We start from the raw sequence: 15983 nt of genomic DNA on the forward strand, positions 1-15983 counted from the left end.
ACATACACCACAGACACAAACATACCACACACCAGACACACACACACACAATGGGGAGAAGCAGAGGCCACATGGTGGAAGGAGGCCTCAATGAGGAGAAAAGCAAATTCTTGCAACATTAGAATCAAGAGCCCAAGGCCCCAGGCCCTGCCCCCTAACTGCTCACAGGCTTCCCTCCACCCCGACGGCCCTGCCCCCACCCACAGCAGTCTCGCTCCATCCCTGGTCTTCCCCATCCCTGGTCTGCTGGGTCTGCCTTTTCTGAACATCTCCAAAGAGCTGGGCAAACCACCGCCTCTTTTAGCCTCCCCTCCTTCTTTTGATCCTGTAACAGGAACAAGGGAAAAGTAAAAATACTCTGAGTAAAAGGCGCCACCAGGAGCAGAGGCTGGGGGTGGGGCAGCAGGGGGAGCCAAGGCCATCCTTCCATACCCTTCCGTACCCCCACCGGGCAGCCTCCACCTTAGCAAAGAGGGGCCAGATGGGGGGAGGTTGAGTCCTCAGGCCACCCCCTCAATTCTAAAACAGCCAGGGAAGCTCACACTTCAGACGTTTGGGGGCTGGAGGTGGGGGGTAGGGGGTGGGGAGTGGGGGGCCTCTTATTCTACCCTTCCCTCTCCTTCCCCACCTCTCTCCTCAACCTGTCTATTCCCTTCCCTTCCACCCCCTGTCAGATCTTTGGCTCCAGATAGGCAGGGAGGGACAAGGAGCAAAGGAAAGAGCACATGGTCATCTCCACACACAACAGCATCTTTCAGAACATCCTCCAGAGAGGGGATGTAAGGAGAGCCAAGGAGGGAGGGTGCAGTCTGCCCTCCTCCCCCTCCAGCCCAGGCACCCTACAATCTGAGGGCCTCTCTGATATCTGCAGGCCTGCAGGGAGAAACTCCCCAACCTGCCTTAGTGATCCTTCCAAGTCCCATGCTTCCGCACGTCTAACCTAAATCCTTCCCTCCACAACCAGGGCCTGAGCCAGGAAGAACCACAAACCATGGAACGACAAGCGGCTCCAAAGAGAGCTACTGCAACGTTTACTAAACTCACTCAGCTTTTTATTCTCCCAAAGCTAGGGAAAGAGAATTCTCCCCAAACACCAAAGTAAGGGACAGAGTCAGAGGGAATGACCCTGCACTTGGCACCCAGAGCTGCTCAAGCAGGCTTTCAGCCCCTGCAAGGCCACTCAAGCTCTGGGCTCTTCCCCCTGCCCTGCCCCAGCACCCCCTCTCAACCTCTGCCTTCCTTGAGCCAGGCCTCCTCCCTCCCCTCAGCTTTTCCACATTTCCTCCCCAACTTCAGTCCTCTCCATTCACCTCTGTCTCTGTGGCCTGGCCCAGCCCAGGTGCTCAGCAAAGCTGGGCGTGGCGTCTGTTTTGAATCTCTGAGCTGTTTAGACACTTCATCACCCACAACTCACACTTCCACGGGAGGGGCTCTGCTCCCCAGCAGGAAACATGAGGGAGAACCAGGGCCCTTCCCCTTCTTCCCCCACCACCCCAAGCCCACAGGTGCCCACGCAGACCTGAGACGCTGGACTGCAGGCCACCTCTGAGGCCCCCTCCCTTCTGCCCCCCTGGGGGCCCCGCACTGGTCCAGCAGAGGTGCGCTATGCTGGACAGTCTCCTCCCAAATGGACAGAGCCTAGACCCAAGGAACAAGCAAGAAGACGCTGCACCCCACAGCAACGAGGCCCATAGTTTGATCCCCACCCTTGTGATCCCTGGTCCATGGGGAAAGGGGATGGCTAATTAGCTCCCTCAACCTCAACAGCCCAACCCTCTCCCCACAGGGACCACAGCTTGAGGAGACCGTGTCATACTCCTCTTGCTATCTCTGCATCCCAGCCTGGCACATTGCCTGGCATCCCCCACCAGAGCTTGTGGAAGGGAACGAATGATGTGATGCGAGTGAAGAATTCTGGGCTCTTCCCACCCTCTCTCCCAGGTCATCAGTGTCAATATTAATAGAAACAGCAGCCCTGCTCCCAGACACTCCCCAGGGCCGTGCCAGGCCATGTTTGAAGAGCAAGGAGGAGGGCACAGTGGGGGTCCAGGCTCCGTGGATCTCATTCTTTTCCCATCCCCAAGAAGCTCCAGCCCACCAGCCTGTATCAGGAACCCTCCCAAGTACAGAAATCCCCAGATCTTGCTTCATAGGCCATCCCCTCCCTGTTTCACCAAAAGAGCCTGATTCCAAAGTGACTGGTTCGCTGGGCATGTGGTGGGCATTGCAGAAACATGCAAGGAAAGAAGAAATGATAGAGGACAGGAGGGATGAGAAAGTAATTCCTCAGCTCAATGCCCATAGAAACTAGAGAAAACTTCAAATCCGCCATTGTGGTTCCTCCAATCTAGGATTCCCTCCAGCCTCCTCCCTGTGACTTTCACCCTTCAGGTAGCAACTGAGACCCTTCCTCCTCCAGGAAGCCTGCCCTGATGATCCTAGCTCTATTTCCTCCTTCTTGCACATTCACATCTCCCTCTCTCTTTCTCTCTCTCTGTGTGTGTGTGTGTGTGTGTGTGTGTTATTTGGCAATGATGAGCCTGGAAGATTTTAAGGGCCTGTGTGGACCACACTCATCTCTGCATCTCCTGTGCCTAGCCCAAGGCTCAGAAACTCTCAATAAGCAACAACACACGGTCTTTGCCCGGAGCCAGCAGGCAGCCAAGGTGATACCCAGGGCAGGGTCTGAAGCAGCATTCTGCGTCTGCAGAGTAAAACTCTGACCTGGCACCAAATCCTCACACGTCCCTGGTGTGGTCAGGCATAGAATACATCCTTTCTGCCATAACCATTCAGTTATTGACCGTGTCGATCAAATGTGTGCTGGCTCTGCTCTGGGCACTGGAAATGTGCTAGGAGTAACAGACACAGACAGCAGCACCCACCTCTTGGGGCCAACCTGGGGGGTGGCCCAGGAGATGCAATAAACATACTTACATAAAGATATGTGGCACTTCAGGGAGTCCAGAGGTTATGAAGAAACTAAGGCAGGTAAGGAGAGAGGTCAAGACCCTGGGGTCTGTTCAGAAAAAGATAGTCAAGGCAGGCTTCTCTGAGAGGGGGCATAGGAGAAAGCAACTAAAAACAGTAGAGGTGTGAGCCACAGAAGTGTCCCAGGTAGAGAGAAGCAAGGGCAAAGTCCCTGAGCTCATGTTTAGCATTGATTGTTCAAGGACCAGCAAGGAAGCCGGAGTACCCGGAGGGCAGTGGGAACAACGGGAGGGGGGAGAGGAGGTCAGAGAGGGCATGGGTACAAGATCAGACAAGACCTGTGCTGATGGAGAAATGGGGGCCCACTGGAGGGCTCTGAGCGCAGTGACAGGCAAGGATTCATGGCAAGAGAAACCTGAGACTCAAAGAGATGCCACCTGCTAAGGCCACAGCAGCTCTGGTCAGCTGAAGGCAAAGCAAGCCCATCTCATCAGCCCAGGAAGGGCCCGACACTGACCTTCCCCCTCGCCCGGAGGGGGAGCGCAAATCTCCATTTGCCAGCCCCCACTTCCTTGTAGACTTCCAGGCCTCTCCTTCCTACCCCAACTTGTCCTGCCTCCACCTACCACCACTGCCAACCCGCCCCCCTCCCAGTCTTCTGGCACAATCCAAGTGGGCATGTGTCTTTGTTTGCAGCTGGTGCTACTGTGAGCTTCCCGACTAATACTGTTTCTTCCTCTCTCCTCCTTCTTCCTGTCCAAACACCTCCTTAACTCAGAGCTCCCCCTACTCCAGCACTGCCCCAGAGGGAGAGGGCCCACGGGCTTCACAAGTCAAAGCCCAGACTCTACCATCTTACACAGTCATAAGCACAACCAGTTGTGGGTGACCCTCCCATCCCCAGGCCACACAGGAGCCAGGCACAGGGAAGGGCCAGTGCTACCTGTGAAGTAAATGGCTCACCAGAAAGTTAAGATCAAGTCCCCAATCTTTATTCCTAAAGATCAAAAATCACCCAGTGATTTTAGAAACAATAAAGGTGTAAGCCACAGCAATGACCGTGTTTTCACTAGAAGTCACAGGCCCAACCAGAAAACAGGTCCAGAGGCCAGTTTCTATCACCCTGAAGAGCAGAGAGGTGGGAAGGCTGAGGATAGGGGACAGGGCAGGACCCAACCTCGTGGTCCAGCCTGGGACTAGCAGCCAGCTGGCTCTCCTGGGACCCCCCTGCATTACAGCCAATGGGCAGCCAGTGCTTTCTCCAGAATGGGGAGGCTTAACCAGATACTACAGCTAGCTAGTCAGCGTGGCTCAGCCTGAAATGGCATGGGCTGGCATTATGGGCTGGCATTTCCCAATTACCACAGATAATATCTCCCTTAATTGAATGGGGTCCAGATAATGTCATTATGCACTGCATTCCCCAATTTATTTAATATACATGTGTACACATATATTTATGCCTCACTGCTGCCAACGACATTGCTAAAGGTGAGGTTGATAATAAAACATTTCGACGGGAGTCATCAGCTTTAATTTAAGGGGTGATTTTTACTATCCTTGTGGTGCTCATTTTTCCAAGGAGCCAAGAGAAACAACGGACAGGCTGGAAGAGGCTGGCTCAGGCCTGCGGGCTAGGAAGTGGGGTGGGCAGGGCTGTGGGGTAAGCTTGTCTTTTCCAAGCAAGTTCTGCTGCTACTCCTCCTTCTTAGGAGTGAGTTCAGGCAGGGAAAGGGGGGGGGGACAGGGGGGAGCAGAGGCAGAAGCACCACCCCCCCCCCCAGCTTGACTGCAGGACTGGCAGGGAGGAGGAAGCTTGTCTGGAATGCAGAGCTACGAGGCTGGGGTAGCACTGAGAAGCAGCAGGGTGACATACTGGGAGAAAGGCAGGGCAAGAAGACAAGGGAGGCCAGAGCCAGGCCAGAGCCAGTCCACAGCCAGGAAAGAAGCAGAGTTCCCAGGAGCCAGGAAAAGACAGTCTGCACTCTGCAAGGGTCAAAGACAGTGAAATCTCTAAACTAATTTTTGATAGTCCCCTGCTAACTGGGGCAGAGTTGACACGAAAACAAGCCCTCCTTGCTCTTTCCAGGAGTCAGCACCAGGCTAGGTGGGAGCAACGGAAAGCCAGTGTCCTTGGCCGCAGGCCAGCTACCCACCAAGGCAAGCCCCTGAGTCTCCTGCCTTGGGTCAGCCCAGCTAGCTGGCCACTCCTCTGCCAGCCCCAGCAAGCAGGACCAGAGCCCAGATGCCGGCTTCCCCCTATGCCTTTTCCGGGTAGCAAAGGCAGCTTCCACTCTGCAGAAGTGAGATAACCTCCCAGCCAGCAGCTAGCGGGCCCAGCTGCCCAGGCTGCCAGTGGGGCCTGCCCACTGCAAAGTTAGGTTCTCAGCCGGCCAAGCAGAGGAGGACAACGGGGTGGGCAGATGTCTTGGGGTGGGTGGTAATTAGGGGCTGCGAGCTCCAGACTTGTCTAGGGTAGAGGATGTGTCTGTTGGCTGTAATTATAAAGCTCAGAAACCCGTGGGTCCCCTGATCCCATCTTTTCCTGCCAGCTACCCCCCTGCAGCAGGGTGGGTTGAGGTGTGGCCCAGCATCCTGGAAGCTGGACCAGGGGACCCCCCATAGAGCTTTTTGCTCCCTCCCCTTCCTGGTAGCAGGTAGCACGCTAGCTGCTCACTTACTGGCTGGCTCGCTCACTGATGCTCTCACCTACCTCGGGCTGCCTGTCTGCCACTGTGCCAGGCGCTCCTCTTGGGGACGTCACGCCTCCAACAGAATGAAGACGCCCAGACGCAGGCTGGGGGAGGAGGGATGAGGGAGGAAGACAGGTGCGGCCTACACTAGGCCACAAAGGCCAAGAAAACAGCTCAACTCCTGACATGCTCCCGCCCCCCGCTTCCCCCTCTGCCAGCTCAGGACTCCTTCTCTGTGCCCTGCAGCCTGCCCTACCACCATCCCATATATCTCTCATTTACCACCAGTAGAGCATCCTTTTGGGTTGAGCATTGCCATCTCCTCTCTGGGCCTCTTGCAAATGCAAACATCCCAGAGAAAGGTAGCCCTTGCACTGACTGCTGCCTGGCGGGAGGAGGCGGGTAATAACTTTTTGGTATTTTTGTCTCTGAGAGGTTGAAGGCATTGACAGGTGAGGGAAAGTTTATGGCTAACAGACAGAGGTTGGAGGAAGGGGAAGACAGTGGTCATCCAATACCTAAGTGGGCAGGCATGCTCATCCAAGGCTAAGCAGAGTCTCAAGGGTACCAACCCCAAAGGCCCCCAACCCCATGTCAGGGATAGGACTCTGAGTAAGGGCCAAAGAGGCCCTCCAGTGGTCTTCTGTGGGGCCCAGGGAAAGGGACAGAGCTCTGAGCTCCCCCTCCACTGCAGACAGGTCCTCTTCAGGGGCCCTCACCACTAGCTCCCAGAGCCTGCCCAGGAGCCGGGACCACACCCAAGAGCCCCCAGACACACCTGTGGGAACTCTCTGCCACCTCAGGAAAGGTCACCCCGAAAGGCTCCCTAGGGTCCTCACCTCTTGACTGAAGTGCTCCCACCACCCAGGCACTGGCTTCTGAAGAGTTCAACCAGCAGACGCAGAACCCCAGGCCCACATCCCATGTGGATCTCAGAGGGGAAAGTGGGGCAGACCCAGCGCGCACCCTGGGGGAGTAGGGAGATGGAATTTAGAACATTCTTTATTTCCACCATGAGCTGGCCCCAGGGACGTGAGGCTGAGTAGCAGGCTGTGGGAAGGGGGTGCCCAGCGTGGAGACTCTCAGAGCACTGGCCCCGCCGCCTACCCTGAGGCCCCACAGTGGCCCAGAATGGAGGATGATGGGCGCACACGCGCGCGCACACACACACACACACACACACACCCTCCCCCATCACCGAGAGCTTTCCGACAGACGACAGAGGGTCAGACAGACTAACCACGGCTCCCACTGACACGTGGATTCGGGCACCCCACTAGGCAAGCCCAGCTCAGTCCGCAAAGCGGCTCTCCCGCACCCAGGGGCAGGCACGGTGCCGAGACAGGGTAAGGAAGCGCGGAGCCTCCTCCGAAACGGACTGAACTCTAAGGAGGGGGTGTCACTCGTGGCCTGGGGGCAGGGGGCGCTCGTACGCGGGGCCTCAGGACTCCCCGCCGCCGCCACTGCCGCCCCATTTCTGCACAAACAGCTTCAGACCGCCCCGGTGCGGGGGCGCCTCTCTCAGGCCGGGCCTCCGCCTCGCAGCCCCGCCCCCGCGCGGGGAGGGGGCGCCGCCAGTTCCCGGGCGCCGGGGAAGCCCGACCCCGGAGGGGACCCCCCAGCACACACACGCGCGCACACACACACGCGCGCGCGCACGCACGGCCTGGCCACCCGCCCGGCGGCCCCACAGAGCCTCGGGTTCACCGGGGTCCCGGAGAGGGTCGGTGCAGAGTATCGGAGGAGCCCCTGACCCTGAAGTCCCGGGGCCGCGCGGAGCCCCCAGGCCCTGGGGCGCAGTCCCAAGCCGCAGCGGCCGCGAGCCAGCGGGTCCCCGGCTCGGCCAGTGGCGAAGGTGCCGCTGGGGCGACCAGGGTAGCGGGACGCGGTGCAAGGGAAAGGAGCCGAGGCGCGCGAGGCTGGCGCTGCCCGCCCTGCCGCCGGGGGACCGCGGGGAAGGGGTGCAGATGACGCCCCGCGCCCCCGCCTGCCCTGCCCCTCCGCGGAGGGGGCGCGCTAATGCCCCCGCCCCCACCTGAGAGCTGCCACGACCCCCATTTGGCAGAACCTGACATAAGCCCCACTACACAGAGACACTTTCCCCCAGGCCCGGAAAATAAATAAATAAATAAATAAATAAATAAATAAATAAATAAATAAATAAATAAATAAATAAATAAATAAATAAATAAATAAATAAATAAATAAGCCGCTGCCCCGTCCCTCCCTCGCGGGCGTTCGGGGAGCCTGCCCTAGCCCCGAAGGGAGACCCTCCAGCCCGGGTCCCGCGCCCTCCGGCCCCGAGGGCTCCGGTCCGCCGGCCCTCCTCCGGGCAGCCCGAGCGCGGGAGCTCAGAGGCCACCTCCGCGAACCCCGAGGTCCCCGCCGCAGCCCACGCCCCAGAGGCCGGAGGGCACCGTCCCCTCCGCCGGTTCCCCGCGGGCCACAACTCACCGCGCGCCGGCGAGGTCTGAGCCGCGGCGAGGGGTCGGTTGCGCTCCCGCCTGCCCCGGGGGCGCCGGGAGGCGGCGGCGGCCGCGGGCTGCTCGCGCTGCCCAGAGCCCGGGCCGCGGCGGACGGCGCTGACGCTGCGGACCGAGCCGGGCGCCGAGCCGCCCGGAGTCCCGGACGCAGCGGGGATGGGCCGGCGGCCGCCCGGCCGGAGCCGCCTCCCCGCGCGCGGCGTTCTGCTGCTGCTCCGGCAAGAGCAAGGGAGCGGCGGCCAGCCCTGCCCCGGCCCCGCGGAGCCCGGCGTCCAAGCCGAAGGGAGCGGGCGAGGCGGCTCCGGGCAGCGGGGTCCGGCCGGGGGCTCCGGGCGGGGGAGTGCAGCGCGAGCCGACCTGCGAGCGCAGCCGGCCGAGATGCGGGCGCCCGGCGGCGCGGCGGCAGCGGCAGCGGCAGCGGCAGCGGCAGCGGCGGCCGCGGCGGCAGCAGCAAGGAAAAATGAGAGCGAGCGAGAGAGCGCGCCGGAGAGCGAGCGAGAGACGGGGAGAGCGCGGAAGACGCGCAGACGGGAGGCTGCGGGAGGGGCGGGGGCGCCCGGAGCACCAGGGGGCGAGGGGACCGCCGCGGCTCAGCCCCCGCGCCCGCCGCCGCCGCCCTCGAGGAGGCGCGAGCCGGGCCCGGCAAGTTTGCGCTGCGAGTGCGGACCGAGCGCGCGGCGCCTCCGCCGGCCTCTTAAAGAGCGAGCACCTGGGCGCCCACCCCCGACCCCGCACCCGCACCCGCACCTCCGCCGCCGGAAGGCCGGGCGGGCCGAGCGCCCCTCCGCCTCGCCACACCCGCCCCGCAGTTTCCCCCTCCCGCCACGCCCCAGCGGCGCCCTCCCCTGGAAGCCCCCTTCCTTGCCCCGCCCCTGCGGGTCAGCCCAGCGGCCCGAGGACGCGTGGGGGGGACCCTCCTGACTCCAACGGTCGAGGGTCAGGGAACACAGCCTCCGACACACACCCGCAGAAGTACAGCAAAGCACAGCGATGCAAAGGGGTTGCGCTCCTCCCCACCCCTGTGCGTCACGAGAACTCCCACCCGCAGGGCCTCTTCTCACACATCCGCATGCACGTGGCGTGTGCCCCCATGTGGCATGTTCATTTGCACGCCCCACCGCTCCTGGTTGGAGCATACCACGGGGGGGGGGGGGGGGGGGGGAGGAAACTGAGGCCCAGTGAGGCAATTCCACCTGTCCTTAGTCTCAGCCTGTTGGGGGGAGGCTTTCCTCTGAGGCCCCCCTCCTCCCCAGAACCCCACTAGGCCAGGGGAACCTCCAAGCCCTGGTCCACAGTCAGCCGGTCTCCCATCAACCTTGGTTTGCCAAGTGTAACAGGTGGCCTGGCTGCCAGGCTAACACAAGCCAGGGAAAGAATCCCTGTTGGGGAGAAGCTGGAGCCCCAGCTCTCTTCCTTCCCTGGGGGGTGCTGTGAAAAATCCCAGGAGAGGGCAGGCCTTAGAGCCAGGCAGAGGAAGAAGAGAGGGAGGGAGCCATGCAGCCCTCTTAGGATTGCAAGAGCATCTCGTCCCAGACTGCAGAAGTGGCTTCAATTAGAGCTGTGACGTGTGACTGTCCTTGTCCCGGGGAGGGTGCTCAGCACAGTGCCAGGGAGCTGGGGGGAGAATGGCTGGCAATGGCCTCCCTCCCCCTCGGTCCCTCAGTCCTCCTGGCTGATCTGCAGGGTGCCACCCTGGGCTTAAATGTGCCTCTGCCCATGGGGTGGGGGGCCTCAGCCCCCCCTTACAGCCCCTCCCCTAATTGCCATAGATAGCACCCTTATAGGTCAAGGGAATGTCTGGGGAGTCTGGGGACAGCAGGAATGACCCTCCCCCCTACTCATCTGATCTTTCTCCCTCCATGCCTCATATCCACCACCCGTGCCCCTTCCCAGAGACCCACTCGGGCACCCCCACCTGGTCCAGAATTGCAGACTATGCCAGGCTGGGACCGCAACTGGTTTACCATGGTTCATCCGGTGCTTGGCACTATGCCTGGCCCCTAGTGTGAACTCAATGAATGTTTGGTGAAAGAAGAAATGTTGGCAAAGCATGAACTCTCTTTGCTGACACATTAATGGCCCCAAATACATGTCTAGTTTATCCAGTCAGACCAAAGTCTCTGATGGAAGGACCTAGAGCATGAATTCATTCATACCTTTTGAAATGCAATCAACACTGGAGGAGATCCTATTCCATTCCCAGTCCTGGGAATCCACGAATGACTGAACACTATCCTGCCCTTGAGGAGCGCACCCCATGGCCATGCACACCTCAGCCTGGAGCATTTTACAGGGATGTAAGCTAAGGCCACGAAAGCTCCTGCCATCCAGTGGCTCTACGTAGCCTCATGTGCACAGCTCTGGGCTTGCAGGACACTCCTGTCACTCCTGAAGAGGCCTGCTCCCTGGGAACAGCCTGCCTGGGTCCCCCTGCTCAGGGTCCCTCAGTTTCCCTAACCGGTATGTAGAACAAGGACCACGATGCCGACCTCAGAGCAGCTGCTGGTGGGCAATAAGCCACCCGTTCAGGGAATGCTGGGAGGCTCCAATTCAACTTGCCTTGGGCTTGGCAAGTGACTCGTCCTATCTTGAGGCTGCATCTGACTAAAGGGGGGGGTCCTTCATCTAATTCATGGAAAGTTACCCTAAGAGCTAGCGGTACCTGGGTCCTACTGGCCAGGCCGTCGTGAGAAAGGAATGAGATAATGTGTGCAGAGCGCCCAGTCCTGTGTTCAGGTGCCAGCAAGTGGGAGCCACATTTTTAACACGGTATCGTCCCCAATATCCTTGTATTGAATTAATTGATAAATCAGTTCATTAATCAATAAAGCTGAAAATACATGGGCCATGGTTTATGGAGAAGGCAAACTAACACAGCCTTTCTTGCCATCCCCTGCCCTGGGTGTTGCCTTCACTGACCATAATTATCTCGCCCCTGCCCCCCACCAGCTGTGTCGCAGAAGGCTGGGCAGGCTCTATTTTTCAGGGGTTAAAAAAAGAAACGCTGTTGGCTGGCAGATAGCTGAGAGTGTGCACTTGTCCAGTTTGAAGATGCCCAGCCTGAAGCCTCGCTCTGGGCAGCCGTCCCGGGCCACTCCGGGGCCTCCCTCCCCTCCACCCCCCCAGAGCACTCAGCCCCCCACTCTCACCGGTGAGCCCCAGCTTGGTCTAGCTGGGCCACCCTCCTTCTCCTACCTGCTGGCTTTGGCTGACCTGACTTGTCATGGAGACAGACATACATACACACATAGAGACACATTCAGATATACAGACACACACATATATATACAAACAGCCACACACCCACGGAGACCCTCAGACCCAGACCCACATGGAAACACACATATATACAGACAGGCACACACCCTCAGAGACCCTCAGACACACACACACAGGTACACACACATATATACAGATATTCAAATAGGCACACACCTGCGGAGACCCTCAGACACACACACACACACACATACACACACACACACACACACACACGGATACACACATACACCTCAAGGAACTTCAGTTGGTGTCCCTGACCTGGGCATGATGTGGAAACAAGGGAGATACAGTGCCACCTCTATAGGGGAAGAGTGATCAGAAGTGACCTCAAGGGGTCAGGGAACAAGGGTCCTGGTGCCTAGGGCCAGGTGGGACACAAAGGCCTGAATTCCCAGATGCCCCATTCAGCAAGCTGTACCCTGACTGTTAGGGGCTGAGGTGGGGGGAGAGGGCCCAGGACTGGAAGCAAGAGGCTAGGTCCTCTGTGTAAGACTGTGTGACCTGGGGGAGGTTGCCCAGCCTCTCTGAGCATTGGTTTCCTTACCAGTGAGATGAGGGGCCAGGCTGGTGTTTCTCTAAGCATGCTGGGATTCAGGGTTGCATCTCACTCGGAAATCTTTAAAAAAGGCCGACCTGCTTGACATGAGGGGGGGCAGGGGGGCGGTGTTGGGGGAGTGAGCATGCTGGTTGTTCTAATCCACCAATCCCATGGGCACAGGCTTCCCCAGAGAAAAGGAGACACCATCTCAGCATTGGGGGTAGGGGCTTGGTGGAGGAGGAAAAAGAGACAGGTAGTCCTAGAGAAAATAATAATACTCCTGCGCTTCATGTCGTTGTGACCTGGAAATTCTTCCCGAAGTCTGACCTAACTCCCTTATGCTGCAGCAGAGACTTCCTTTGGGCTCTGATTCTGACCTCCCTGTTATGGGGAAACAACTTCCCTGCCCCTTCCCACCCACTGTGTTGGCAACTGTATCCAAATTACTCCTCTGACTTCCTCATTTCAAAGGATGCCAAATAGGAAAGGGTGATTGATTGCCTTTGAAAATCGTGAAGTTTAGAATTTGTTGAAATAAATCAGAGTGAACTTGAAAGTGGCCAGGGCCAGAGGAGAGCCTGGCAGGCCTAGAACACCTAATAAATGGTTCCTTGTCCAGTTGACCTGACCACCGTCTCAACCTCCATGTCTGATGGGCTTCAATTTTGGTTTCCCCTAAACCAGGCCATTAGATGAAAATGCCTCTGATGGAGGAGTTCCTTTAAACAATAACTGTCCCCCAGCAGGACATTTCCAGGGTGAAGAGCTAACTGCTAGAGAAGGCAGTGGTTCCAGGCTCTCTGGGAGGGGCCTAAATTACTCTGCTGGCACTTGGCTGAGAGCAGGTGTCAGAGGCAGGACCCTGGGGTTAAGAATCCTGAGGCCAATCAGTCCTCTTCTGCCTCCTGGGGTCACACCAGCCCCTCTCCTTTGCCCCACGGAGATACTGAGTCTCAGGGGCATGGGCATGGGGACTCTGAAATTCCCCCAGCCAGGACAAGGTGTGAGCGACCCCCTCCTGACACTGCCGAGGGTTAGCAGAAGAGGGACCTGAGGATCTACTCTTCCCTTAGGCCAGTGTGGGTCCAACCTCCAGGACATTCCACTTCAATGAGCTCTGGGACTTTCTCAGGAGTCGTGAACTGGCTAAAGCTATGATCCCCTTTTCACAATTCCAAAGTCCAGAATGCTCTGAAAGCCACAAGTTGGTCCATAAGTATTCCACAAACTCCTCTGGCTGCAAAAGCTGATGTGAGAGCGAGTCATTGCCACATCTGGCTCCCTTGGTGGGAGATAACTCTGCTTCACCGCAGGCATAGGAGCCAGCATATTCCTTTGGGGAATACTGCTCCAAGGCCTCCTGGGGTATTGTATAATAGATAATATTTGTGCCATATTTTCTTCTAAATTCCAAAAAAATCTAACTGAGGTTTCTGACAAGGGTCTGCTCCCCTGGAATGATCCAATTGGGACCAAGGACTCTCCAGGTTACACAGCATGGTCACACCTAGGCCCTCCCACCTGCCACCTGCCTTGTGAAGGGAGAGAGGGGACCCAACAGAATAGAGAGCAAAAAAGAGCAAATTCTGAATACAGCTCTGCTAAACCCAAGTGCATCGGACCAGAGGCAAAAGCCAGACGAGATATGCAAGGATTCAGGGGACATTCAGCAGCATCTTGCTGGAGAGAGGTTAACAGAGGCTGCAGGAGCACCCCACAAGAATGGGGGTACAGGTAAGATGCTGGGGGACCCTCCCTGCCTGTGTGGTGATGAAGCCAGCTGGGAAGGAGAGGAAGTTCATCTGGTGGGTGGGCAGGGGAAGCATGGTGGGTGGGGCGGATGGAGGGAGAGAAATGGTCTAAGGTCAATTTTAGCTGCTTCCCTCTGCCCCTCAGCTCTGAGGCCTGAAAAATGATGCTTCCCCTTCCCTTCCTCAGCCTCACTTTCCCCCACCTTTAGGGCAAAAGAGGGAGGGGAGAGGAGAAAGGTAAAGGAGGGGAAGCATCCGTGCTGTCTCAAGCTCAAGGGTGGCCAGGAAGGGAGGTCAGGGACTAGTGTCACTTAGACTCTGACAGAGGAGCTGAGAGACTCTGGCCCCATGCACAGGGCAGTGGGGCGCACGGCCCAACTGGGCTTTGGATCCTCCACAGCTGAGCCAGTGCAGAGCATGCAGTAGGTGCATGTTCGCTTGTTAAACAGATGAAGGGCTGACCCCCCCCCCCCCCAGTCCCTAGGCATCCTCCTTCTCCTCCCTAGTTTCCACTTTCACCTCCTCCTCTCTCCAGCAACCCTCCCTCTCTCTTTTTTTTTCTTAAGACTCAGGATTTTCCAGCCTCTTTGCCACACTGCAATTTAAAACTACTTATCATCCCTCTCTCTCCACATGTCCGGGGGCTGTCAGCTGCAAGCCAAATGTCATTAGGATGGATGTCACAGGCCGGGATGTCAAAATACAATTAACATTTAAAAACCCCTCCCGCCTGCCAGGCCTTGTGGCCAGCCTGCTCCTTGGGCTGAGTGGCAGGGCTCTGGGTGCCAGGGGGACCAGCCAGGTGACAGGCACAGGAGGGGACACAGTCCAGCTGGCCATGGTGGGAGGGGGACAGGCCCAAGCTGGAAAAGGCATGTGTTCTCTCGGCTGCACCCCACTCACAGGGTCTTTTTCCAGGTCTGCTCCCCAACACATCTCTCCAGTCCCAATCACACACTCCATGGGCAGCCCAAGGGCAGATAGACCCCAGGACCGCTGCTCTAATCCAGTCCCATGCCACTCCCCTACTTGGAGCTTCAGTGTCCCTCCTGCCAAATGTGGATCGTGATGCTGCTGGGGCTCTGTGAGGCACTGCGATTAGAGCCTTAGGTTGTCCTCCAAATGGGCCCCAGGCCCTTGGGAAGAGGCACAGGCCACACAGACTGGCCGACCGATTGACAGCTGGGCTAGAAATTGCCAGCAAGCCCCTTTGTCAATCCCTGCTGCCCCCTCAACACACGCCAGCCTTGGTCCTCCTTAGGAACCTCCCAGACAGTGCTAGAAGGGAGCCCCAGCATTTGCTCCCTCTGAAGGAGGACCCAGACAGCTAACAGGACAGAAAGCTGGAAATGACCCCCAAGACCTCCCACTATCAGAGCCTCGGATGCATCTCTCTGCATTCGTGCTGTCTCCAAGATTCTTGTCCTCACTGCTGAGGTCTCTAACTCAGCCCTCGAGGCAGCGCCAGGGAGGCTTCCACTGTCCCGTGGGGGGGCAGTCATAGTCAGATCACAGGGCTGGGGTCACAACCCCACGGCCTCTCCTCACCCCACACCCTCAGTTATCCTGGAAATCTGAGCCACATGCAGGATCCGATTCCTTGCTAAGGCAGCGGCATTCCTGCAAACACCCTTTGCCCTCCTCCTTCGCCCATTTTCTCTTGCCTCTTGCACCTGCCTCACAAAGACCAACCCATCACACAGGACTCCCCCCCCTCCAAGAGGACAAAGCAGTGCTGGGAATGAAAAGCCCACACCCATCAGCTCCTCCCTTCGTGGGCTGCATTTTAATGGCATTTGATTGGATTGGATGCGCTTTTAATTCCCTCCTGGGACATCAGAAGGAGGGTAGAAAGAATCTTTAATTCATCAAACTGAAATATTAATAGAACACCAACCAGCTGGAGTGGGGTGTGAGACCCCCCACAATTGAAGACGAGGATTGCGCAGGAGCAAGGTGGGAGATGGCTAGGTGGGAAGGAGGGGCCTCTCAGCTGGGCTGGGCGCGGGAATGGGTAGAGGACCCAGGGCTCCCAGCCCTCCCAACCCTCCCACCCCATGCACGAAGTCCTACCCAAACATCCCCTCACCTGGGCCTCCCCTAGCCCTCACCGCCTCAGGGGTCTTTACCACCCCTTTGGGCCTGTACACCTGAGCAACTGAGGCGCAGAAAGGGGGAGCCACCAGGCCAGTGCTTCACGTCAGCTTCACCACAGAATTCAGCCTGACCTCTGGACCCAAGGCCTCCCTGGCCCCAGTCCCTGGGGGTCACAGGAGGAGTGGGCACCCTGAGGCATTGGCTTGGT

The 15983-nt window shown here is 58.2% G+C and overlaps 1 protein-coding gene across 10 annotated transcripts in view; it reads right to left on the reverse strand.

The window, feature by feature from the left end:
- GRM4 (glutamate metabotropic receptor 4) overlaps window positions 1–8164 on the reverse strand; it is a 116235-nt gene extending 108071 nt beyond the window's left edge. For 7 of the 10 annotated variants that reach the window (XR_005367589.1, XR_005367591.1, XR_005367590.1 and 4 more), the window contains exon 1: window positions 8079–8164. The gene's annotated coding sequence lies outside the window, so the exon portion shown is untranslated. Of the gene's footprint in view, window positions 1–5644; window positions 5767–6463; window positions 7048–8078 lie in introns of those variants that run through there. The other 3 variants (XM_038553774.1, XM_038553772.1, XM_038553773.1) reach the window with 3 other exon arrangements.
- Window positions 8165–15983: the final 7819 nt, after the last annotated feature.

Source organism: Canis lupus, chromosome 12 (assembly GCF_011100685.1).
Source record: "Canis lupus familiaris isolate Mischka breed German Shepherd chromosome 12, alternate assembly UU_Cfam_GSD_1.0, whole genome shotgun sequence".
NCBI classification, from domain to species: Eukaryota; Metazoa; Chordata; class Mammalia; order Carnivora; family Canidae; genus Canis; species Canis lupus.